This window comes from Diceros bicornis (assembly GCF_020826845.1).
Source record: "Diceros bicornis minor isolate mBicDic1 chromosome 21 unlocalized genomic scaffold, mDicBic1.mat.cur SUPER_21_unloc_1, whole genome shotgun sequence".
Classification (NCBI taxonomy): Eukaryota; Metazoa; Chordata; class Mammalia; order Perissodactyla; family Rhinocerotidae; genus Diceros; species Diceros bicornis.
The window spans coordinates 1,507,479-1,532,738 of record NW_026690885.1 but is presented as its reverse complement, the minus strand read 5'-3'; the positions used below and the strand labels follow the sequence as shown (position 1 = coordinate 1,532,738).

Genomic DNA, 25,260 nt, shown 5'->3' with positions numbered 1-25,260 from the left:
AAAGTTCTGATTCTGGCTTTACCACTGTATTTACTGTGTGACATCAGAAAAATCACATCATTTCTATCCCCTCCCATTTCTTACATGTTAATAAAATAGACTTTTGTGCCATAGGCTTGTGATGAGAGTCCAGTGAGGAAATACACATGAAAGCTTTTCAAAAAACTCAATACTGCACTGGACACAGAAGGAATCACTATATAAATACTGAATTCCTAGTGTACGTGTACATCATGCACAGACAGCCTGAGATTACCATTATTGCATTTTAGTGACCCCAATTTTCTCCCTCTTTTTTAGCCATTATGTCATGGGAGACCCCACGAGACACAGGAATAAAGTCAGAATGGAGCAACATTGTCACAGCGAGGGGTAGGTGTGCCTCTGTGTGTGTGTGTGTGTTTAAGATTTAACCTGTTTCTCACTGAGTTTCATTTATGTCATGCAAAAGATTGCTGAATATTCATTGACCTACCCAGTATCCACAAGTATCCACGCTATTAGAAATGCATTGCTTATCTATATTTTTGAAATGTTGAAATAATTCAGTGTTGATCCTCTGCAAGATAGGTTTGCTACCTTTAAACTGAAGTGACAATAACACCCCAGCCGTCTTCGGTTTCTCTCAAGTTGTGCTGATATCCTTGATGTCGCTAACAAACCAAAGACTGCCTGTGAGAATCCCGTATGTCGCCATTAAATTGAAAAAGGCCCAAAATATCGAAATCTCACTTCTGGTAGGGAAGAGAAGAGAGAAAAGAGCAAACTGAGGGTTATTCAGGAATCACTCCGGCCTGCCACGATAAATGCCACTGGCCTTGTTCTCCTCTTCTCCAGGCTTGTAATTTTCTTCCTGAAGGTGTTTCACCTGCACAGAAAGAACTGGGCTGGAGGGATGTCTAGTAAAAATGATTTTTAAAGCCTCTTAAAACACAAAAGGCTGTGTATGGGTTACGAGCCCTTCTTTTTGCATACGCAACACAACGTCCAATTAATCTCAGCAGACTGAAGAGAAGGGACTAAACCATTTATCGTGTTTGGTCTGGGGTTTTTTGACAACCCAGTAATGTTAAGAGAAAATGAAATAAATGCATGACGAAGAACTCTTTTAAAAGATTACAAGTGAATGGGTTCAGATTTGGGCTTCTATAGCAACATTAAACAGATTCACCATCCAAATATAGATTCTGCATGTAATGTAGGGAATATTCATGCCATTTCCACAGAAAAGGCCAGGATGGCATATTATTTGGAATGAAATACAGCAGTGCAAAAAGAACCAGGGAAAGCGTGGCTCCGGGGTGTTTTATTGTGGACTTCCGAATGTCCTTTCATTGTTTCAACAGGGAGTTGTCGTTGTCGCTGGCGCTGATGGGCAACGCTATGTGATGTGTTGGCAAACAATTTTACTGTTTCCCTCTCTCTCCTTATGAATGATCTTTATAGACTAAGAATTGCATTTGGTTCCGCTTGCCGAAACAGTTATCTTTCTGGGCGTGGATTAAATGTAGATCTGGGTGTTGAAAGACATTTACATAAGTGCTGTTTGTGAACAGGGAGGCCAGTTCTTCTATTATCGCCAGAACATTTAAATCTTAATGACTGGCATTGTTGTCTAAAAGACGATGTTTTTCCTGCTGAGAAACTGCATTAGATTCAAGAAACGGAGCTCATTTCCATTCTCTCAGCAGTCTCTCTAGAAATGACATGCAGTGCTTGAAACTGTTTATTTCCAAATTCAGGCCTCCCTCGCATCAGTCATCAGCTTCAATTACCAGTTTTCCGGAGCCGAGCCAACAGGCGGTCTGACACTGGGGTCCGGCCTAATTCCCACCTTCTCCAGAGTCAAGAGCATAATGTGCGGATGAAAAGGTGCAAAGTAGCCTGGACTTCATTAGCATGCAGGGCCTGGCTGTTCTTTTGCTGGCTGCGAGTGGAAGTTCTGACACTCGGAGCTGGCTGCAAAATGAGAAAAGTCCTCTTCAGGGGAGATGGGGTTCTCCGTGGTAAGGAAGGTCATCAAAAAGACAGCCACTGCCCTTGCTCCCTGCTCTCCAGGACTGCTTATTGATTCCAGGGACACCTCATTACACGCCGGATCAACATATTATTGCCATGTTCTGGGACTGAATTGTTTACAAGTGTCTTTATCACCGGCAAAGGCCTGCCCGGCAATGCATGACTACACTCATTTGGCTGTGACCCGCCAATTATGTGTTATCCGATATGTTGCTGGGTATCTTGATCTTTGCCCGGGTCTTCTCCCAGCATCAACACAGTCCCATTTACTACTTCTTTCTAACCACTCTTTGGGAAAGTAGCCATTAGCCTGTCAGTGTGTAAGAGTGTGTGTGTGTGTGTGTGTGTGTGTGTGTCCTCTGCTACAGGAAATCTGAGCATCGTTTCTCCATTGCTTGCTATGTATAAGGTTCATAATCAGTTGGGAGAATGAAATTCTCTATTTCTCTCTCTCTCTCTCTCTCTCTCTCTCTCTCTCTCACACACACACACACACACACACACACACACACACACACACACAAACACCTTGTTTTTATTATGGCATCGAGGAGAACCCACACAATTTGCAATCAGTATGCACAGCCGAAAGCATAATGCGGCTTGTTACCGAGCTCCCTCTGCTGACATACAGGCCCTAGGAGAGAGCTGTCATATTTTATTTGGGCACAGCCATTGCAAACCACTGCACAGAACCGTTTTAATCTTGCATTACAGACACTTCTACGGCTCCATAAAAGAAAGAGTGGAATAGCAACTTGGTTAAAAACTCAGTAAAGGGATTGTGCAGCCTCTCCTCGCTCCCCAAAGAGTGGAGGTGAAGCCATAGTTGTCAACAGAGAGCATTCTGCAATGCAGACCTGATTCCCATTCCCCTCCAACGGTGACTACTGACATCAATTTAATGATGTTGCATATTCACAACTTCGGTTTATTTTTATGAATACTGCTTGGAGAAAGTTTAATGACAGCCAAACATTTGGGCCATCTCAACCAAATACTAAAAGGGGGTGCATTTCATTTACATCTCCAGTTGCCATCAGGAATGGCTCTTTAATGAGTTTTCCAATGGGAGATATAGCAAAGCAAATGCCAAGAAATTTGCCTTTACTTTTCCTGGAAGAATACATCCTTGACAATGGGCACCGACTATAATGAGTGAAATAAAACTCAAGAATCTGACTGCCTTCAGAAAGGTGACATCAGTAAGTACATTCATTTCCAGCAATTTCTCAGATATATCTGGTATTTATCTTTAAATTAATTTGCTCCAGGCAATTTTTTTCTTCTTTCCAATTTTTGGAGAGGAGTTTTGTAAAGTTATCAAGTTCTTTTTGTTCTTTCTGAAATCCCTGGGTCCTGGCTTCCTGACAAATAGCTAAATAAAGACCCCTTGTCAGGGTGCTTCAGCTCAATTAAAGAGTTAATGCAAAGATGTTTGCTCCACCAAGCGTTTGAGGACACTGCAAATTCTTGGTGTCATCAACCAACAAATAGCCTTTGGAAGAGAAGATGATGATGGGAAGGATTGTTCTTAATTTTTTTTTTTTTTTTTGAGACATGATTGCATGTGGAGAAGTTTGGTCAAGGGATAAAGATAGAACAAGTGGGACTGTTTACCAAGGCTCCCATCTGAGGAGCAAGTCTCAATGTGTTTGGGATTCAGAGAATGCAGAAAAGGATGACTCTCAAGATCTAGGGGTCATCCAAAAGGACAAGGGTTTCTTTACACATTTGTAAGAGATTTTAATAACGAAGCAGTGGGAAAGCCCAGTCAACAGGCAATTAGGGGTTGAATGTTCTAGGCAGAAGGAAGAGTTCCATCCAGGGGCTTCTGCCAATTTTTATAACCGGGTCATCTGTCATTTCAACCATAAAAAAGAATTTGTTTCTGTGATGGCTCTAAAATTTCATCTTCTTTATGAATCCCCCAAATTTGTGCCAAAAGGTTCTCTTCAATTAACAGGATGGCCAGTGATCCTAGATCCTCTGGATTTCTTCCCTGTCTTTAGGAATCACATATGCCTATGTATCTTTTCTGATGGTAAATGGAAAATGCATACATACTCTGCAAGCACAGTAGTATGGTGAAATGATCAGATGGTAAGTAACAAAAAAGAACCTTGTTTTAAAAGTCATTTATTATATATAACTTTGTGCCATGGAACTTTCTAGAAACTTAGCATATATTTACTTATTTATTACTCACAACAACCCTGTGACTTAGGTATTACTATTCCCACTTTCCAGATGAGGAAATCTTTTGACACATCTAATAGAATTTTCAAATGTTCTCAAGGTCACAAGGCTAGTGACAGAGGCAGAATTTAAACACAGATGTGACCCATGGCAGAGTCTATGCTCTGTTCTGCCTCTCCTAGAGCCAGCGTCCATTACAAATTTCCAAGAATCCAGTAAAGCACATTTTCTGCATGCCAGTCAACATCAGTGCACAAAAAGTTGCCAGTCCTGATAATGTGTTGAAACCGTCATCTTTTACACATCGATATCCTTAGCCATGAGGTGGGCTGAAACAAGCCTTTTTTGATTGATATAATAAAGACAGTTTTGATCCAAAAGGGCAATTCAGGACATTTAATAAAAAAGCGGGATGGGAGTTGCATGCTCAGGGAGCTTTAGAAGTGCCCCCACGAGTCACTAGGAGCAACAGAGGAAGTCTTGTCAATCTTTAGCACTTAGACTCATCCCAGTTGTCTGCTGATCTTCCTTTGCTGGTTCTACTAAAACACAACAACGATACTTATTCCACTTCCTGTGGACACCATGGGCCAGTTTTCCCACAGGCTTACTCTCCCTGTGGAAACCTAGTGACTAAAGACACAGTCACAACATAGATTAGATCCCAGAGTTTGGAGGGATGTCCATCCTCTGACTGCAAACCCACACAAACCTGCTCATAAGTTCTGGAATCCTCCTTTGGCTCATGTTTCCACTTTTCTCTGCTGTCCATGAGAATGCTACCCACTTTCTAATGCCCGGGACAATGCATTGTTCAGAATGTCCCCTCCTGGACAACTGGCCCTTCTGACATGAAGGGAGATGACTTGTCCACAGGTATCCTTCCTCTTCAGTTCTCCTTCCTTTAGCATCAGTAATCTCTAATCTTCCAGCACATTCATGCTGCCCCAGTTTCTTCTATGAGAGAAAAATAAACACTGCTCTTATCAGTTAATTTTGCACTAAGATATCAAAGATTCAAATTTCCACATCCCTCCTCCACTTCCCATTCCCTCTCCAACGGGTAGTACTTGCATTTTCAAAGATAGTACTTGCATTTTCAAAGAGGGCAATGCTTGACACAAGGGAACAGTACACCATGGAGAAGTGGTGTCTAAGAAGGGGAATTCTTCCAGGCACCTTTCGGGTGATCCATTCCAGTCACAAACACCGCTATTCCTGCATGTAGAGGTGTGTGTCACCTAAGCCTCCTGTAGGCTGGGAGGATTTCAGACTTACTTGATTTTCAGAATAAGCAGTTGATGACTCTAGCTAAATCTACTAGAAATGAGGTTGACTGATCTAGATCTCAGCCCAAAGGCATATGCATGCTGGTCACTCCCTCCACCCAGCCCTTACTTCTGTGTCCTCCCTTTGTCTTTGCACAGACACACATCGAGAGTCCGCTGTGTGCTCCCACTGTACAAATGTTCTGAAGTCTAACCTGCATTTTCTGCCCTCAAAGAGTCAGCAATAAGCAGCAGCAAAAAGTGTCACAAGACAGTAAATGACTAAGGACAAAACAACAAGTGTGTATAATAAGAGGTGCCCTAGGATTGCAGACAGGGCTAGACCCCAAAGGACTAGCATAATAGGAAAGGCCTCTTATATGAGGTAGGATAGGAGTATGTCTTAGAGATTTGAATAAGTGGAAAAGAACGGGTAGGCAAGATATAGTATCCAAATACGGCCATCTCAGTTCTTCCATTCCTTTACCACATGCAGCTCCTCTCTTCAGAGGAGGAGCCCATTTTCCGTCCCCACCTTGTGACTGGCTTTAACCAACAGAATGAGATGGGAATGACATTTTGAGACTTCCAGTGGCACAGGCCTTAAAAGGACTAGTAGCTTCCACTTCTTCCCTCTTGGACCCCAGCTGCCATGTTGTGGGGAAGTCCAGGCTGGGCTACTGAATGATGAGAGTCCATGTGAAGAGAGGCCCTGGAAGATGAGAAGCCATCTTGGTCATTCTACATGAATAAGCCCAACTGACACTCCATGGAGAAGAAGTACCCAGCAAGTCTTGCCCAAATTCCTGACTCATGGAATTGTGAAAAATAATGAACCGTTGTTGTTTTAAGCCACTAAGTTTTAGGGTGGTTAGTTAAACAGCAATAGATAACTGATTCAATGGGGATAAAGGGGAGTACACGAGCATTGAGATGCTTTCCACGTGAAAGGATGGCGTAAATAAAATGAGAACGCATGCACATGGTATTTGGGGAGCCCTAAATTAAGCAAACCTATCTGGCTAGAGCGGACATTTCAGATTAGCAACTAGAAGAATACAGATTCATAAACTGGGCCCAGAGAACTTTAATGTGGGAAGGAGATCTTCAAGACTATTCATCAATGCCCTCTGTAGCAGATGCAGTCAGTGTCCTGTCCGGAGACCCTTGCCCTTATACTTCAGTGCGTACCAGCTCAATATCCAACCACCAGTACCTGCTTCTCATTGTCTGGGTGCTTTTTTTGGCCCCTGCAGCCCACTCTACCTATGCAACAGGCCAGAAGTGCTGGGGAAATAATGCCCATGAAGAGGAACCCTCAGCCAGTGACTAATGGGAACTGGGGTAGAAATACTCCAGCTCAGGTGGACTTACTCTAAGGCAGGTGTTCTACACAGTTCCCCAGAGTTTTCTCAGTAGAATCAAATCCCAGTTGCCCACAATGGTAACTTGCTTTATAATGCACTTTAATGGCCACCTCCCTTTCCCTGTCTCTCAACCCCACTCTTTTACTGGCGTTTCCTGAGATCACCTCCCAATAAACTGCTTGCTTTTGGGGAAACCCAAACTAAGATACTCTCATTTTACAGTTAAGAAAAATAAAACCAAGATGCAGATTTGGGGTGAGTGCTGTAACAAAGTGAACAAAAATACGCAGTTTTTCAAACACAATAGAAATTTATTTCTCCCCATTAAGAGAGGGTGAGAGGGTAGACTCTGCTCCAGGAAGTCATCTTGCAAACCCAGGTCATTGGAGGAGCTTTGTCATCCTCAATTTGTGGCCTCCATTAGCATCATTCCCAGACAGCAAGAAAGAACAGGAAGGTGCAAGGATGAGATGACAATTACACCCACCATTTCTGCTTGCAATCCATTGGTGAGAACTTAGTCACATGGGCTAAATGTAGCTGCAAGGGAGGCTGGGAAATGTAGTCCAGCTGGGCAGCCATGTGCCCAGCAAAAAGAGAATAAATTGGTGAGAAGTAGCATACAGGAGTCTCTGACACAGGAAGATTAGGTGATTGCCCAAGAGCTTGCAGCTAGTTAGTGGGCAACTAGAACTATAAGCCTTCTGCCTACCATTTTTTTTCTTTCTACCCCCACTGTGGCAAGTCTCAAATGTCACGCTTAAGAGTCTGATATTCTGGGGCCAGCCCGGTGGCAGAGTTGTTAAGTTCATGTGCTCCGCTTCAGCAGCCAGGGATTCACAGGCCCGGATCCCGGGTACAGACCTAGGCACCACTTATTGAGCCATGCTTTGGCAGGCGTCCCACATATAAAATGGAGGAAGATGGGCAGAGATGTTAGCTCAAGGCCAATCTTCCTCAGCAAAAAAAGGGGAGGATTGGCAACAGATGTTAGCTCAAGGCTAATCTTCCTCACCAAAAAAAAAAAAAAAAGCATCTGATAGTCTGCAGGATTCATCTCCCCTTATAAGAGAGCCAGCAAAGCAGAATAAGCCCTTGGAAACTCTCTCAAGTTCAGTCTACACGAGGGTGCTAGATTGGACTTTCTGGCCAAAGCAAATGGCATAGTCACTACTGCCCATGATCTTCCCCTTTAAGCAGAGCCAACCAGCCTCACTTGTAGCCCATGTTGCCCCTTGGTGAGTATTTTTTAAAACATAATAATGGCCCTCCTCCTCAAGGAACTTTACTGCCATACACCAGAACAGTGTCTTAAAAACCATACAAATCTACAATAACAGCAATGTGAAGGGTGCCCCTGGAGTCAGGTGAAGCTCGATCTGTCAGTACTAATCACAACTCCTGGCCAGGGGAGGGAGAGACAAGAACCATCAGACTGGCTGACATCCATGATGATCAGAGACATTTTACAGTCATCGTTGAAGAATCTGGACTTACTCTGTGGCTTGCAATTATCCACAGGCTAATAAGTGCTGAAGCTCTTTTTTTTTTTTTTTTGAACCCCATATCAGGAATGGAGATGCTCACCTGGCATCAGCACCCAGCAAAGCTTATTTAAATATTGAAGTAGAGGAAAATGAGAGCAGACAGGTTTATCTAAGTGAATCCTGCTTATCTCTTATATGCTGACCCATATTTTTCAAATTCAGTTTTTGACTAGATTTGGGTTTAAGCTGGTCATATATGTAGAACTTGTCTTTTTTTTTTTGAAGAGCAATGGAAGCAAATGAATTGAAAGAATTTCTTCATTGGAAAAATTTGTTTAGTAGCTCTGCCCTGTTTTCCTCTCTCAAATTAAAAAAATAAAATCCTTTAACCTCGATAGAGATAGCACTGAGTTTTTAAATCATTATTCTGCCCCTTGGCCATTCTTCAACTTTTCCCAAGATAGAAGGTATATTTCTTTCATAATTAGGTTGGAAATAACCAGGGTATGTGTTGCTTAAGTTATTGAACATCACCTTTGTAGAGATTTGAACTCTACAAAGTAAGGTGGTACTCTAGATTTTTTCCCCAACAATTTTCTGTTATGCACAGCAAACCTCCCTCCAAACGCAGACCTCAGTCTCATTTAAGAGACCATGTTGAAAATATGTGTCTAATCACCAAGAGGCCCACCATTTATCAGGATAATCTTTCCAAACTCATCAACTTTAATGGTATCCAGACGGCTTTTCTGGAGAGGGCTCATCAGTAAAAAAAAAATCTCAAAATTTCAGTGTTCTGTGGCTTTACTTACATAGTCAAAAACATAATCAGAGTTCCCTGCCTTCTTGCTTAATAGTCATTTTCTGCCCATATACTACCTTGAAAAATAGTCAAACAAATGTAAAGAAGATAAATATCAAGCATAAAAGAACCACAGCCCAAGGAGATGGGTTGTGTGCATAAAAATGAGTAACATCAGAGCTGCAGATTAAGAAATGGAATATGTTGGTGTTTAAAATTAGAATGGTTCCCAAAAGAATTGATAATGTTCCATTTAAGAAAAGAAATGTTTCCAAATCAGCCCACTGAATAGAGAAGTCTGAATCAAAGTCAGAAATTAATAAAAAAGATGCAGACAGAGACCCCCCATCATAAAGAACAGAGACGATTTGTGTGCTTATAAAAGCCTGCAAGGCCCGGCGGTGTCCATAGTTCTAAGGGAAAAAAATATAATGAAATGCAAGAAGAAAATGTTAAAAACAGAAATGAATGTACCTGGTAGAAAAGCTATTGTCCTATTCTTGTGACACAATGACTTGTTTTCTGGAAAAGTAATTCTTCAATTGAGCCCAGGCAAGCACTGCATTCAGTGTAAAGTCGTATATTTAGACCTGAAGTCTGAAGGGTGTGCCTGTATTTAAAGCTCACTGCTACCCCAGGCTCATTAGAGTACAAGGACAAGGCTCTATCATATTACTGCTTCGACACTATTCAGAACTTTGGGGTAGTTTACAGTGGCTTCAAGTACTTAGATTGTCAGCAGCGTAGGAAATAGAAAGTAGAATATTGAATAGGTGAGGTGTATACATCAGACATGAAGGAATGTATAGACAAAGATAAGAATCCTAGTGGAACAACCTACTATAGTGAAGTCCTGGCAGAACAATTCCAGGGTAAACACAGACTTCTAGTAAATAGAGCTGCATTGCACAGGTTGCAAAAATTAGAGCAATCTGAGTCTCATTCAAGATCAAATGGTTCCTTTCTAGACTTTATATGAGGAACAGGGCTCTGCTATGGGTGGCGGAAAGATAAAGGAAGATAATCAGAGCCATGAAATCTTTAGTGCAGAGACAGGGACAGCAAAGGAAAAGTGTCTAAATTCAAGTCTGTTTTGACAACAGGATAGCATCCTTCTGCAAGTGCTTCCTTGCAAATTCGGGCCAACCCAAGGTTTAGGCTGACATACCTGTGCTTTGTGGGAAGCTGCCAGGAGGCTGGGGGGCACTGGCTGGTGGGGGAAGGTAGGAAGGAGGAAGTGTGGTCAGGAGAAGGAATGGGGAGAAGTCGCTTAAGGACTATATCCAGCCAAAATAATCCACCCCTGTTTTCTGGTGAGAATTTGTTTTTTATGTATTCATTTTTGGAATAAATAATATCTGCGTGTAGGGAGAACAGCGAAAGGGACAGAAGCAATACAGCAAAGAGCTGGTCTCCCTCTCACCTACCTACCCGGTTCCCCTTCCAGTAGCAATCACCAAGACCCTTCCTTACCTTGTAAATATTTCCATTACACAAGTCCAGTCACTCAATTTCAATCCGTGATATCAAAGAAAAAAAGCTCCCCACCCCATCCAGTCGCTCCCCAACACCCACGTCTTTCCCTCCCCTTCAGGTTGTTCTTCGCTCAGTCCCCCTCTCCAGCAAGTCTGTTCATCTCACGGTCTTTAATAGACGACCTGCCGACACTGTGATGACCCAGGCGTTTTTATTTTTTTTTTAAAGGGCAGGGTTATTACTTAATGATAATGACTTATTTTCACATTGTCGACTGCTGATGTTTAAAAGATAAGAAGACATTTGTCTGGGCGGACGCCTGAGGCCCTCGGACACCGGGAGACCCTGCCAAAACGTTTCCAAACTGAATAGTCACTGGGCTGCCAGATAATTCAGAAACTATTTGTATGAGGTGTTTATCAAATTATTAACCGCACAGATGTTGTTTGGCTGAAGAGCAGCTGAATCCCCTCTCTGGCAGCCACCGAGACAAAGGTCTCCGGGAATAATTGGAGATGTGCATGGAATATTAAATTAATTTACTGCTCTTAATTCTTATGCAAATTCTGACCTCCGGTGGCGCCTATCAATTACTCCGCTCGCAGAGAAAGCGAAGGCGACAGTTTCTTTTCTTCTCTTTGCTTTTTTTTTTTTAACGACTCAAAAAAGGAAATATTTGCAATAAGCAGGCGGTAGGAGCATCACGTAACTGGAATTATTTAATTGAATCGCCAAGTTTTCGGGGACGTCCGTAGAGGATAAAACCCCAGGACGCAGGGGAGAGGGCGGGAGGGGTGCGGAGGGCGGAGGAATTTGTTGGTTTGACTGCACACCTGTGGGCAGCGGGAAAACACAGCCAAGACCAGGGCCCCGTGCTGGCAAATGAAACGCTGGCCTGCAGGCGGCCGTGGGCCTTAGCGATGCTGCGAGGTCGGCGTTAGCGCCCGGCCGCGCCGCCGCCACCGACTCCCTGTAAGCGCTCCACGCTTCCGCACCCCCGGGTCAGGCTTGGACGCACCACTGCGCTGCTTGCCTCCCCCGCTGCCTGCAAGGTCTCCATCTGAGCTCTGGCTGCCTTTCATTTATCTTTTAAGGGTGTTAACCCGACTTTACAACGCCCGACCGGAAAAAAAATAAAGATTTTATTCTTTGTTTGAAAAACCAAAGCACAACGCTGCGCACCCATGTTCAAGTCCCACCGATAGCCCGGGTGGGCCGAAACGCGATGTGTCTCCCGCGTGGAGAAGAGACACCCACTCTTTTCTCTGAATTGAGCAAACGCCCGGCTTTGCGCTTGTGGCTTAAACTCCGTGCGGTTTCTGCGCCCCGGTGGTGGGTTGTAAACTAGGGTCTCTGAGTCTTTCATCATCTTTTTAATAAGGAAAACCAAATCGGGCGCTTAATGTCATCAGCCCCGGCTCGACCTCGCCTGGACCTCGGCAGCCCGATGCTGTCGCCAGCGGCCCCCGGCGCAGTCACAACGCGCCGCCTTTCAGCTCCTCGCGGCCCCCACAAAAGCCAGACAACAATATCAATTAATCATGCAGCCGGCAAACAAGATTTATCCCGCGACAAACAGCCCCACCGAGAGCCGCTGAATGGGCGTGATTAGCATGTGAAAAGGCGAGCAAAACTCCGCGCTTCAACAGCTAAAGAGCGATTTGATGGGGCTGGGATGGGGAAATTACTTGATTAGCGTCCGTCGGAGGAGAGCACGGTTACAGCCCCTCGGCCCGGAATCCGACGGGGGAACAAAACTCGCTGGTAAATGCGGCAACATGGAGGGAGAGCGGGCCAGGGAGGGTAGCGCGGGGCCGCACTGCGGAGACGTGACCCCGGTGGAGGCGGGAATAGAGAGCCAAGGGGATGACCTGCTGGCCACGGCCAAAGCCCGAGGCCGCAGCCCACAGGAGCCGCGACAGCTGGTTCTCACTGCTCTCACCTGGGGCTCCCAGGCCGGGGCAGGGCGGACACAAGACTCCCCCACCCAGTGCTGGAGGTCGGACTTGAAGCGCTGCCCGGCTCTGGTCCGAAAGAGAGAGGGAGGCGTGTGTGGTGGAAGAGGCCCACCCACGCCGGCCCTGGAGTCCCCTGCGGCCCAGCCTCTGCCAGCTCTGGGGCTCCAATGTCAGTCGCGATGCCCGCGGTGCAGCCGTTCCACGTCTGCGCGTCTGCAGTTCCACTCGCGCGGACAGAGAAGATTGAAGCCGGGCAAGACGTGTGTTCCGGCTCCTCCGAATTTAATCACCCTGTTCTGACTCCTCGAAAACTTGTCGTGTTTGGGCTTGGCGTTTGACCAAAAAATGGTTCCGTGGCTGCACCCGTGGGGAGGGGTTGGGGAATTGGGAGGGAGCGCCCTGAGCTGGGGGGGGGCGGGGGCGGGCTGGAGGCTCGCAGAGGCACTCGGGGCAGGAGCAGTGTGCCGCTCGGGGTGCGGGCGCGAGAGCCTTAGGGTAGGGACCTGGATGGAGCAGGCCCTGGGGCTCTCCCTGGGCTTGGGTGGGCAACCCCGGCCTGCCTCGGATCAGGATACACAGGGCCAGAGCTGGCGGCTTGCGAGGCTGCTCTTCCCGGCCTCCTCCCAGACTCGGAGGGCCGCTCTGAAGGCCCGCCGCCCAACCCGGCCCAGGGTTTGGTTTGGGTATACTCGGGCCTCGTAGATGGCGCTGTTACTTGGGGGAGAGAAGAATGGGCAAAACGCTAAGGGACAGCGTGGCTCAGGGTCCGCAGGGCAAGGCCAAGTGGAGGGTGCAGGCACGCTCAGGCCTCCATCACCCCATCTTGGGCAGAGGCCCACGCCTTCCCCGCAAACCCCCCCACCCCCGACACTGCTCCTGAGCTAAAGTCTGCGCCGACCCCAGAGAGAGAAATTTAGTTGCCCACTCTCGGCCCGCCTGTAACCTCCCCTCTGGGCGCCTCCCCACACCCCCCTGCTCCCTGGCTCCTCCCAGTGCGGGGGAAGGGGAAAGGCTCCCACCCTGTCCCCAAAGGCTCAGATGAACTCCCTCCGGGTCTCAGGACCCACTAAAAGGGTCCTTCCAGTTCACGCTTCGAATCGAGTGCACAGGTGAGTCTCCGGTAGGCGGACCTCAATTTACCTGGGGGAGAGAATCTAATTCGGCCTTCGTGAAGTACGTTAACACAAATGTAATAAAGACTTCAACAGACAGGTTCGCCAAGGCCCCGCTCGTCTTCAGTTACCCTGCTCCTTGGCACAAATGAACCAAGCACCAAGGAGTCAAATCTTCTTTTATATCAAAGGGGGGGGGGAGTGGATCGTCCCCATCGAGCTGAACAATTGCCACCCAGTTGAACAGGGTGTCAATTAACAAACCGCTGCTCGTGGCCGACTTCAAAAAGGTTAATACTTTCTGAAACCTCTCTGGTGGCGAGTGTGCAGCGAACAGGAGTTCGCCCCTCTCCTCCCTTTCTCCTTCGCCCTCTCCCTCTGGACTCCGCGCTGAAGCCGCAATGAGGCTCCCTCCTCTTCCTGTCCCCAGTCAGACTCCGCGAGCCACGGCCCGGGCTAGGCGCCCGTGCAGAGGTCAGAGAGGGGCGCCGCAGCCGCAGGCCTGCAGGGCGCACCGGTAAGCAGGGCGCGGCAGCAGCGGAACGCTCTAGCTGGGAACCCAAGACCCGCCAACTTGGAGAGCGCACACGCCGGCCGCAGAGCCCCAGACCCGCGGCAGTCTCCAAACGCGCAAGCCCCGCAGGCAGCGCGGCGGGACACACGGAAATCTGCGCCTTGCACACCCGCCCATCTTTCTCCGTGGGACACTAACGCGCCGTGTGGCCGGAAGCGCTTTCTCCCGGTGGCTGGGGCTGTGCATTTTAATTCCCAAGCCCAGTGGTTGAGTCATCTCTAAATTGGCGAGCGAAGGGGGCGGTGGCAGGAAACCGGGTAGCTGAATGCCTTTGCCTGCGGGGTGGCAGAGCCCTTCCCACCAATAGCGACGGCTCAGGGCTGGCTTTGTAGTTATTTTTACAGGTTCTGCCCAGTGCCCAACATATTGCCCTGAAAAGCAAGAGGCTGCTGCAATTTATTCCAATGGGCGGTTTTTAAGAAGCTGGCAATTTGAACCGGCTGGGTGTTATTTAGTGCAACATGAAATCAAATGATCCTATTTCTCAAATAACAGTGTCTGTGAGGAGACGTGAATCCTCTGAAAGGGTAATTGTCTGCTGATGGTGTTTTCTATTATACCCGATCTTGGCCTAAATGATGCGCGGCAGCAGGGCTGAGAGCGAGGGGTGAGATCAGTGCGCGAACTCGCGCTCTGGAGGCAGGAAAAGGCAGCCCCGCTCGCGTCTTGGCAAGTCGAATGAACAATGCCACCCAAAGCGCCACCAATTTGACGTCATTTTGCAAGTGTCTGACATCATTAGACATGAGTGATCTTGTGCATAAGAGAATAAAACTAACTCTCCTTTCGAAACGTTGGGAATCGTTAGAGATTGGAGACTGCCATCACCCTCACTGTATCCTGGCGTCGTTCAGTCAGACAACAGATCGACGATAATCTGGAAAATAAAACCTACCTGGGCTCCCCTCTTGCCCCCATGTTAATATTGAGAATGCCAAGTCCTTCTGTCCAAGGACACACTTCTGTCTAGGATCTTTCCAGTCCTGTTTCTGGAACCCAAATTCAATTTCTGGGAAAGATATTGTATCCACGAGGCGCCTATTAGTTACGCGGCATGTGGCACCTTTTGGAGGAAAAAGTTGGCCCTGAGCTTTTAAATTGTCCTCCGTGGGCCCAGCCACTGTTTTGGGTGGAAACCAGATATAGGAGTTCAGCTTGTGTCTGAGAGAAGCACCGACGAGGAGCAAATTTAAGAAATGAGCTTAAGAACAGGGACAAAAGTGGCAGGCCGCGACCTGCGCGTCTGGCCTCGGGGCGTGTCGGTACCCGCGGTTCGAGCGCCAGCGCGCACACTACTGATATCTGGGGCTACCTGTCTGCAGAATTATTCCCGGTTGCAGAGATGGTCGCAGGCAACAGCCTTGCCCATAAACCCTTTTTACTTATTACTCAGGCACCTTGAGGGGAGTGACCTCCTCTTCACACTAGCCTTCCGGCCTGGACAGAAGCGGGTTCGGCCATTCCGGAGAAAGTCACCTCCAGGACCACACCCAGACCAAGGACAAGACAAGGCTCTGAGCATTTCCTCCATCCCCACCACCCCTGCCCTTCAAACTTTTTTCCTAAGGGGGATTTTGTATGTTCCGAATATCCTGGAATTGTAGGCACAGCCTACACCTTCCGCTAACTTGCAGCATTTCAGGCTGATCCTCCAAGAACGAATTAGTAGCTTGTTTCTGCTCTGGCTTGGCAAGTTTATTTTTATATTCTCTTTGGATATTTTGAGATTATATATGTATTTTTTCCCATACTGTGATCTCTGTTTACAAGTCCATTTGGTTGTTCATGATCTTTCCCCCTTCCTTGGCGCTACTTCCCAATATCTAGAGAAGCCGAGGAAGAAATGGTAATTCCCGCATATCCGAGGAACCCGGCCTAGGATCTTCTATCCCTTTCTCAGAGGGAGGTTCAGCCACCGCACCTGGAGCCCAGGCACCGGACACCAGGCACGCCGTTCCTGGAGCTCTCTCGGACCTCTCTAGCTTAAGGAAAGCGGGTAGCCTGGGTTCAGTTCGCGGCGTCCCCCCCAGGATGTCATTGCTCGGCTGAGCAGCTGTTCTCCTGCCAGGCCCGGGGCACCGCTGGACACCGGGCCTCCGGAGCCCGGGTGTGGCCCTCTCATTGTCACCCTCCCGCTCTGCATCTGAACAGCCCGGGCTGCAGTTTCCTAGGGTCTTCCGGGGACATCCTCGCCTCTCCTTGCTGAAAGTTAAGCCCTTCGATGCGATCATGAAGTAAGAGGTGACCCTCCCTCTGGCCCGCGAGTGGCCTCTCAGGGACCCCTCCGAGGCTGCCGCCCCCCGCGCAGACCGGGAGCTCTGCGTTGCAGCAAAAGCATCCACCTGCCTCTTTGGGACAGAACTGCGCCAAGGCGGCGGGGTACAGTGTGAGGGCAGCCGGCCCCTTTACCCACGAGGACCAGTGCGGGGCGCCACCTCCAAACCCGCACTCACACCTCTCCCAGAGGAAGGGGTGGACACGCTGGAGCCTGTCCTCGGCCCCTTAAGGAAAAGAGAGTGACAGCAAGGAGTCCCCCTAGTAACCCCAAAGGGGCTTAGATCGGCTCCCCGCGCCTCCTCCCCCATCAATCAAGCTGGGCACCCCGGAGACTCTGCGCCTCGAGTGTCGTTAGCGTCTCTCCGCCGTCCCGAGGCTCCAGGCTCTTGCGAGGCTTCATACTCCCTCCCCCCCGCCGGGCGTGCCTGCCCCTGGGTTGGCATGGACCCCCCCCCCCCCCGGACACGGGACAGGGCTGGGGTCCGTGGGCTGGGGAAGAGAAGGGGCTTGGGGTGGCTCGACCCGGCCGCCACATCCCCGCCTGCAGGGAAACCCTCTCCAAGTGCAGGCGCGAGGGGTTGGGGGCTGGGAGGAGACCCAGCGGGGCCAGGGCTCCCCTCCTCCCAGGGGTCTCGGGTCCCTGGAACTCTCTAAGCCCCTGTGGCGCAGAGACAGAGGATTCAAGGGAGAGCTCTTCCTTCGCCCGGGGCTGTTTCCCGGGCCCTACACCCCTTTGCAGGGGGAGGAGCCGGCCTCGCCCAGCTCTTCGGCTCAGACCCAAGCTGCCCGGTGCCCATACCTCCCCGCTCTGCTCTCCAAGCCACGCTTTCCTCCAACCCCCACCCCCGCCGCCCTGCCCTTCCGGGACCCACTGACCCTGGGGGCGCGGAGCGGCCGCCCGCGGAGCCTGGCCGGGCGCCGCGCGGAGGAGGAGCCCGCAGCCCAGACCCGCAGCGCGCGCGGTCGGCCCTCGGCGAGGGAGCGCAGAGCTCCCTCCCCCACGCCCTATAATTTAATCACACGAGACGTTAAATCAGGCCGCTCATTAATCATCACGCGAGTTATTGGGACTGAACGAGCCGCCGCGTGTTTTGACAGCCCAGACCCGTTGGCGGGGTCGGGGTGTGTCTGGTTTGGGGGTTGAAGAGGGTGTCGAACCACTCTTGGGAAACACTGCGAGCCCCGAGCGGGCTGAGGGGGTCTCTTGCCTGGGAAAAAGATTCGCCAAAGTGCAGGCTGGGCGTCTGAGTTTGGTCGAGGGTTTGTCAAAATCCCAAACGCATCCCTCCCGGGACCCTCTCCTTACTATTTGGATTTTGATCACGACGCTTAAGACAGCCTGCGGCGTATCCGTCAACAGCATCTTAATTTGCAGTTTTTCCGGAGGGCGAATTTGACCCGAACTTGTGCATCTTCATTACCTACTGCGGACGGTGTGAAATTAATGCGTTTGAAATACAGATGAAATCATATCACTGAAGTCATTTCAAAGGACAACTTTTCCCCCAACTCAAATGGGCTGTGTGGTCTTTTCCATACTATAGATACGAAGAAAGGAAAATAAAGGATTTTTTTTTCAATTAAATCCTTAATTTGAGGTTTTCTTTTTTAAAATAATACGTGTGTTTCACTTTAAAGTCGTTAGAAACTGGTTTTATTTTCTAGTTTTTTTCCTTTTCCTATTTCTATTAGATGGATTTTTCAAATGAATAAACAAATTAAATGAAAATTCATATGATTTGATTCCATACAATGGAAGAAGCAAGTGAAGTGCTGTAAAGAGTTGTCTTAGTGGCACAAGGAGAGTAATTAGTTCTCAGCATTTAGGATCTAACTCACCAGCAGAACAATGAACAAAAGAAAGAATATCTCCCCTCTGGTGGGGGTGGTGTAGATAGGAATCTGTTAACCAACTGTATTTTTTGTAAATATCCAGTATGAAATTAGTATCTGGAAGAAATGTAACTCCCAGATTAAGTCCTTTCCCTCTTTATCATAAGCCAAGGCTAGTGTGTAGCAAGAGAAGGCCAGTTCCTGTTCTGGTAGGAAATGGCTGTGAATTTAGTTAAGCTGGCAAGTAGATTAAATCAAATTATTTCCCTTTTAAAAATATAACATAAAAACGAATGTCAACTCAAGACATGTTCAAATGCAGCTAAATTGCATTTTACCTTTTTGACTAGAAAGTGTGATCAATCTAGTAAGCAAATAAGTACATAAATCTTGACCCTGTGTTTATGTTTTATCACAGAATATGATCGATATTATTAAATGTGTCCAAGACCATTCTTGAGATATTTTCTCCCCTATTTATCTGTTGTCTGCATTTTTCTACCCTACTCACTAACACACAAAGAGATAGGTATCAAAAACTCAACATACACAAACACTGCTAGGTGAAATTCATAAATCCTACAGAAGCTAGTGAAGGGGGGAAAAAGCCATAATATGAGGTGAATTTTTTTTTTTAAATAAACCAATGGAAAAAAAATATCTTGGCCAGCTTTATCTGTGCCTAAGTATGTTCTGCAGTTGCAGGGACATTTGTTGACCAGACTGAGAGATGACTTTCTATCCTAGCAGCTCTTTCTAGTTAAAGTGGCCATTGGTAACTGCCTGCTAAAAATCCTATGTGAAGACTCTGTTTTAAAACTGGATATTTTCAGGCAGGCCCGTGGCTTAGTGGTTAAGTGCACGCGCTCCGCTACTGGCGGCCCGGGGTTCGGATCCTGGGCGCGCACCAAGGCACCGCTTGTCCAGCCATGCTGAGGCGGCGCCCCACATACAGCAACTAGAAGGATGTGCAACTATGGCATACAACTATCTGCTGGGGCTTTGGGGGGAAAAAGGAGGAGGAGGATTGGCAATAGATGTTAGCTCAGAGCCAGTCTTCCTCAGCAAAATGAGGAGGATTAGCACGGATGTTAGCTCAGGGCTGATCATCCTCACACGCGCGCGCGCACACACACACACACACACACAAAAACTGGATACTTTCGACATAACCTGCTCTATCCAGACAGCATGAATTGGTGAACTGGGCAGTTGTCTACTTCTCAAATGTAGAATGAGGATCAAGACCACATGAGATGCTTGTGAAAAAAATTAAACACACAATGTTTTGTTGAATGGAGCCACCAAAAATGAGAAAAATTAATTCCTTCCGTTCATTTGCTATTTTTCATCATGATACTGCTTTTGCAGACATCATGCATTTGACTCTCATGGGAACACCAGAGGTCTGATTCCAGGAGATTTTAACCTCTCTCGCTCTGCTTGGGGAAGTTACACAACTTGTTCACGACAGAGCAAAAGTGAGAACCCACATTTTCTGACTCCCAGTCCAGTGCTCTTTCCAAACATCTGTTTAAGATAGCTAACACACACACTTTGAATTTTTCTCTTTTGAAAGCCCTCCCTCCATCACTCAGTAAAGCTAAGTGCTAGAATATTCTGCTAGAATATTCTGAACCTCTTTCAGAGTGTAACAAATATGGAAAGTACTCTTGACTGGGGCTCAGCTCAGACCCTAGTTTTAGCTCTGACCACGGACCAGTTACTCTGTAACTTGAGTTGGGTTCCCCCAGAAGCTGACATTGAGACAAAGATTCAAGGGCAAGTAAATTTTTCAGCGGTTGCTCTCAAGAAGCAACATAGAGGGAGCAGGGAAGAGAAACAAGGAAGGGAAGAGCAATAAACTGAGTTATCAGGCAAGTTACCATTGTTTGCAGCTGCAACTTAATCCTGCCAGAGGAGCTCTGAGAGGCAAGGGAATTGTAGTACCCAACTCTTGTCAGTCATTGCTTGGCTGTTAATTTCCCGTGGCTGGAGACCTGTCCCACAAGAGGCAGCAGAGGGCCGGCCCGTGGCTTAGTGGTTGAGTGCGCACACGCTGCTGCTGGCGGCCCGGGTTCAGATCCCGGGTGCGCACCCACGCACTGCTTGTCTGGCCACGCTGAGGCCACGTCCCACATACAGCAACTAGAAGGATGTGCAGCTATGACATACAACTATCTACTGGGGCTTTGGGGGAAAAAAATAAAATAAATAAATAAATAAAAATTAAAAAAAAAAAAAAAGAGGCAGCAGACTCTGGCCATCAGTGAAAGCCCTGAGGCAGAGTTGCAGGTGCTGGCAGTTGGATGGTGAGCCAGTGAGCATGGAAGTAGCGAGAACCATTATATTTTCAAAAAATGTCCACAACTAAATTTCCCAGCCCATACGTTCTACAGTGTGGCTTGCCACTCTCCAATCAAGAGGTGGACTCTATTTCTCCACTCTCTTGAATCTGAGTGAGCCAATGACTGCTTTGACTAATAGAACACAGTGGAAGTGACACTGTACTGGCTCCAGGCATAGGCTCTAACTGGCCTAGCAGCCTCCATTTCCTGTTCCTTGGCATGCTGGCTCCCTCTCAGAACCCAACCACCTGCTGAGAGAACTGCCAACCAGCAGAGAGGGATCAGGTGGGCATGCTGGCCAACAGCCCCAGCTGAACTCCAAAGCCAATGGCCAGCATCAACCACCAGCCACGGAAGTAAGCCATCTTGGACATCCAGCCTAATTGAGCCTTCCGAAGACATCTGACTGTAACAATATAAGAGACCCCGTCATGGTTAGTTTTATGTGTCAGCTTGGCTAGGCTATAGTACTCAGTTATTTAATCGAACACTAATCTAGATGTTGCTGGGAAAGTATTTTGTAGATGTAGGTAACATCTAAAGTCAGTTGACTTGAAGTAAGGAGATTATCCTCAATGAAGTGGGTGGGCCTCATCCAATCAATGAAGGCCTTTAAGAGCAAAAACTGAGGTTTCCTGGAGAAGAAGAAATTCTGCCTCAAGATTGCTGCATCAACTCCTGCTGAAGTTTCCAGCCAATTTTTTTAAAAAAAGAAAGATGGAAAGAAAAAAACCCATATATATATAATATATTTGTGTCTATATGTAGTTCTATTTCTCGGGAGAACCCTGACTGATACAGACCCAAAGCAAGAACCACCCAGCCGTGCCCAGTCAACCCATAGAACGACAAAAGGTAATAAAAATCATTTATTGTGCAACAACAGATAACCAGAACAGAATACAACATTGATATATCCTGCTTTTCAGGGCCTCAGGTTCATCATCTCTACAGTGAATATCTTTTCTAGATTTACCTTTTAGGTCTTTTTCAACTTTCTTGTTCTCAGAATCCCAAGACTCATTAATGAAATGGAATATTTTGCTGTCATTAAATTGATAATACATGTTTTACTAATACTGAAACAAGCAAAATATGAAATAATTAATAAAAAATGAAATAAGATAATATGGACCAATTACTAAACTATAAAAATTGGAGGACTTGGAGAGGTTATAGAGTTAATTAAATAGTTGGTAGGTTAAGGTGAAAGAGGCTTTATATCTGCTTTCTCTATAAGGTTGCTTAAATAAACCTTAAAATATTTCTGTGGTTTTATTATGAGGGAGATTTTATCTGACGCTTTTATAAAACACAATGACGCTGACCTTGTCTACAGGCTTTCCACAGAACAAGAGGTAATCATTTTCTTCAATGACGTAGCCAAAATATTCTGGAGATGTAGTTGACTATCTTATTGGAAATGACATGATGTCCAATTATTCTCCTACTCTTGGAATGCCCAGGTGCATTCTCTGAGATTTGAGAGGTCATGGGTAATCTTGTATTTCTGTTTCACGCCCATAGCAGATAATATTTTCTCTTTTTGTCTTTTTTTTTTTTGAGGAAGATTGGCCCTGCACTAACATCTGTTGCCAATCTTCCTCTTTTTCTTTCTTTCTTTTTTTTTCTCCCTAAAGCCCCAGTACATAGTTGTATATCATAGTTGTAGAGTTGTAGCTCTTCTATGTGGGACCTGTCTCAGCACGGCTTGATGAGTGGTGAGTAGGCCCGTGCCCAGGATCTGAACCGGCAAACCCCAGGCTGCTGAAGCTGAATGCGTGAACTTAACTGCTACCACCCAGCAGGCCCCTCTTTTTGTCCTTTTATTACCCGAAGATAATGATGTCATAATTTCCAACATGTCCATTGGAAATATACTCATAAAGAGAAATTCAGCTTTGAAATAGTCAAGGAAGCTTAAGAAAGGTAAGCGATTTAGAGAATGTTGGAGAAGGAATCTCACGGGGTGTTGAAAATGGAGACATGATAGAGAACTTTGCCTTCACGCTCTAGGATATCTTAGTTTCTCTATACACCTTTCAATATCCAGTTGGGTTGAGGCTCTTTCTTCATTTCATATCGTCAGTTCTAGACCACTGAATTATTTCATCTCCTCTACTTTTTACTTAAAATTCATTCCATTGATTTACAGTTCCTGCTCAGTGATGTAGGGAGCTGGAAAGACTGTTGTTCCCAATCTTGCAACAATAAAAGCCAGAAAATCAGCAAGTACTCTACAGTAGTTCCTCCTTATCCATGGTTTCAGTTACCCTCAGTCAACCTCAGTCTGAAAATATTAAATGGAAGATTCCAGAAATAAACAATTCATAAATTTTAAATTTCCCACCATACTGAGTAGCGTGATGAAGCCTCATGTTGTCCTGCTCTGTCCTGCTCTGGACGTGACTCATCCTCTTGTCCAGAGTATCCATACCATATATGCTACCCACCAGTTAGTCATTTGTTAGCTCTCAGGGTTATCAGATCGACTGTTGCAGTACTGCAGTGCTTGTGTTCACGCAACCCTTATTTTACTTACTAATGGCCCCAAAGCGCAAGACTAGTGATGCTGGCAATTTGAATATGCCAAAAAGAAGCTGTCAAGTGCTTCCTTTAAGTGAAAAGGTGAGAGTTCTCAACTTAGTAAGGAAAGAAAAAAAGTCATATGCTGAGGTTGCTAAGATCTACGGTAACTTTTATTACAATATATTGTTATAATTTTTCTATTTTATTATTAGTTATCATTAATCTCTTTCTGTGCCTAATTTATAAATTAAGCTTTATTATAGGTATGTATGTATAGGAAAAAACATAATATATATATAGGGTTTGGTACTATCCATGGTTTCAGGCATCCAATGGGGATCTTAGAACATGTCCCCCACAGCTAAGGGGAGACAACTGTGTAATCAGCAAGTAAAAAAGTCATTTTCATGAACATATTGGAGTTGCTAATGTCACAAGGCAACAAACTGGCCCAAGACTTAGGCTCAGTGTTGCTCATGCCAATCTCATCCATCTTCCAGTTTCTGAGTGCGTCCACCTAGTTGTTCAACCCAAATCATGCAGGGGCAGTTGAACAGTTTCCTTTTGAGCAAGGTAGTAGATTACCATAGCACTGTAATAAATCTTGAAGTCAGTCTTCTCCAACTGTCTTGTTTTTTTAGAGTTGTTTTATCTATTCTAGGTCCTTTGCATTTCCATATGAATTTTAGAATTAGCTTGCCAATTTCTACAAAAAAGCCTGCTTGGATTCTGATTGGGATTCCATTGAATCTATAGATCCGTCTGGGAGAACCGACATCTTAACAATGTTGAGTTCCTGAGCCATATTTCTCTCCATTTATTTAGATCTTTAGTTTCCTTCAGCAAATTCACAGTTTTCAGTGTACAGAACTTTCACATCTTCTGTCAGATTTATCCCTAAGTATTTTATATTTTTTAATGCTATTATAAACAGAATTTTTAAAACTTTGATTTCCTATTGTTTGTTGCTGGTATAGAGAAATACAATCAATTTTTTATATTGATCTTTTATCCTACAACCTTAATAAGCTCACTTATTAGTTCTTAGCAAGGCGATAGAAACCAGAGGTCAGACACAGCCTGGTCTCCCTGCTCCCCTTTAGCCAGCTGAGAGGACATTTGTTATCTAGAGGACCATGAATTGGTTTCTATTTCTCCATCTGCTGTGGGACCTTGAACAAGAGAATCAAGCTCTCAGAGCCTCACGATCATAATGCTTACCTTGCCACACTATATCAGGACTGACGGGATCGGGTATTTTAAAGGCCTACCCAGGGCAAACACTCAGTACATGTCACTGCCCTTTGCCTTATATTCTAAGCTCCTTATGGAAACTTCTTTTGTGCCCCCAAATGCTAAACACCCTTTAGGCCCAGAGTAAGTGCTCAAAAAGGCCTTATTTGTTGAACTATCATGGAGTACTCAATTAAGGAGCCAAAGTCTATGTTCTTAGCTAACGTATATGCTGTTTCTAAAGATAGCAGATTCTGTCAGAGTCCATTTCTCCTTGGTCCAACCCTGGAAGTTACCTTCACGGTTTCTGTTCAGCCAAGGGCAGCCTGCTTCTCTCTGCCTGAGGGTGTTCTGTGGTCCTAGGGTGCACTGGGAAGAGAGCATGGAAGATGAAAACCACTAGGGAGTTAAGACTCCAGGAGCAACTCTCCACTAATGAGTGATGGGACTACGTAGATAATAAAAACCCTACCTTCTCATCCCTCAATTCTGTTCTAGTCTACATCGGCCCTTCGAGGTCCCCGTTGAATTGAGCCACAGTTGCACACAGTGGTAACCTGCTGCTCAAGATGCCTTATATGTGCTTCCTCCCTTCCCTGTCTCTCATCCCCTCTTTCTCAACCACTTCCTGGGATCACCTCCTAAATAAACTAATTGTGCCCAGAAATCTTATCTTGAGGTCTGCTTTTGGGAATCAAACCAAGGCAGGTCAAAATGATCAAGCTAGTTAGTAGCAGATCTATAGGTAGAACCCAGGTCTTCTGACTCTAGACTATGT

The 25,260-nt window shown here is 46.4% G+C and overlaps 1 long non-coding RNA gene across 1 annotated transcript; it reads right to left on the bottom strand.

The window, feature by feature from the left end:
• Positions 1–5,414: 5,414 nt before the first annotated feature.
• LOC131401870 (uncharacterized) lies at positions 5,415–24,979 on the bottom strand. The gene is made up of 4 exons (XR_009218068.1): positions 24,779–24,979; positions 17,846–17,963; positions 6,022–6,198; positions 5,415–5,475 (listed from the first exon to the last, which is right to left on the bottom strand). It is a non-coding gene; the product is annotated as an uncharacterized LOC131401870 (long non-coding RNA).
• Between the last annotated feature and the right edge of the window lie 281 nt (positions 24,980–25,260).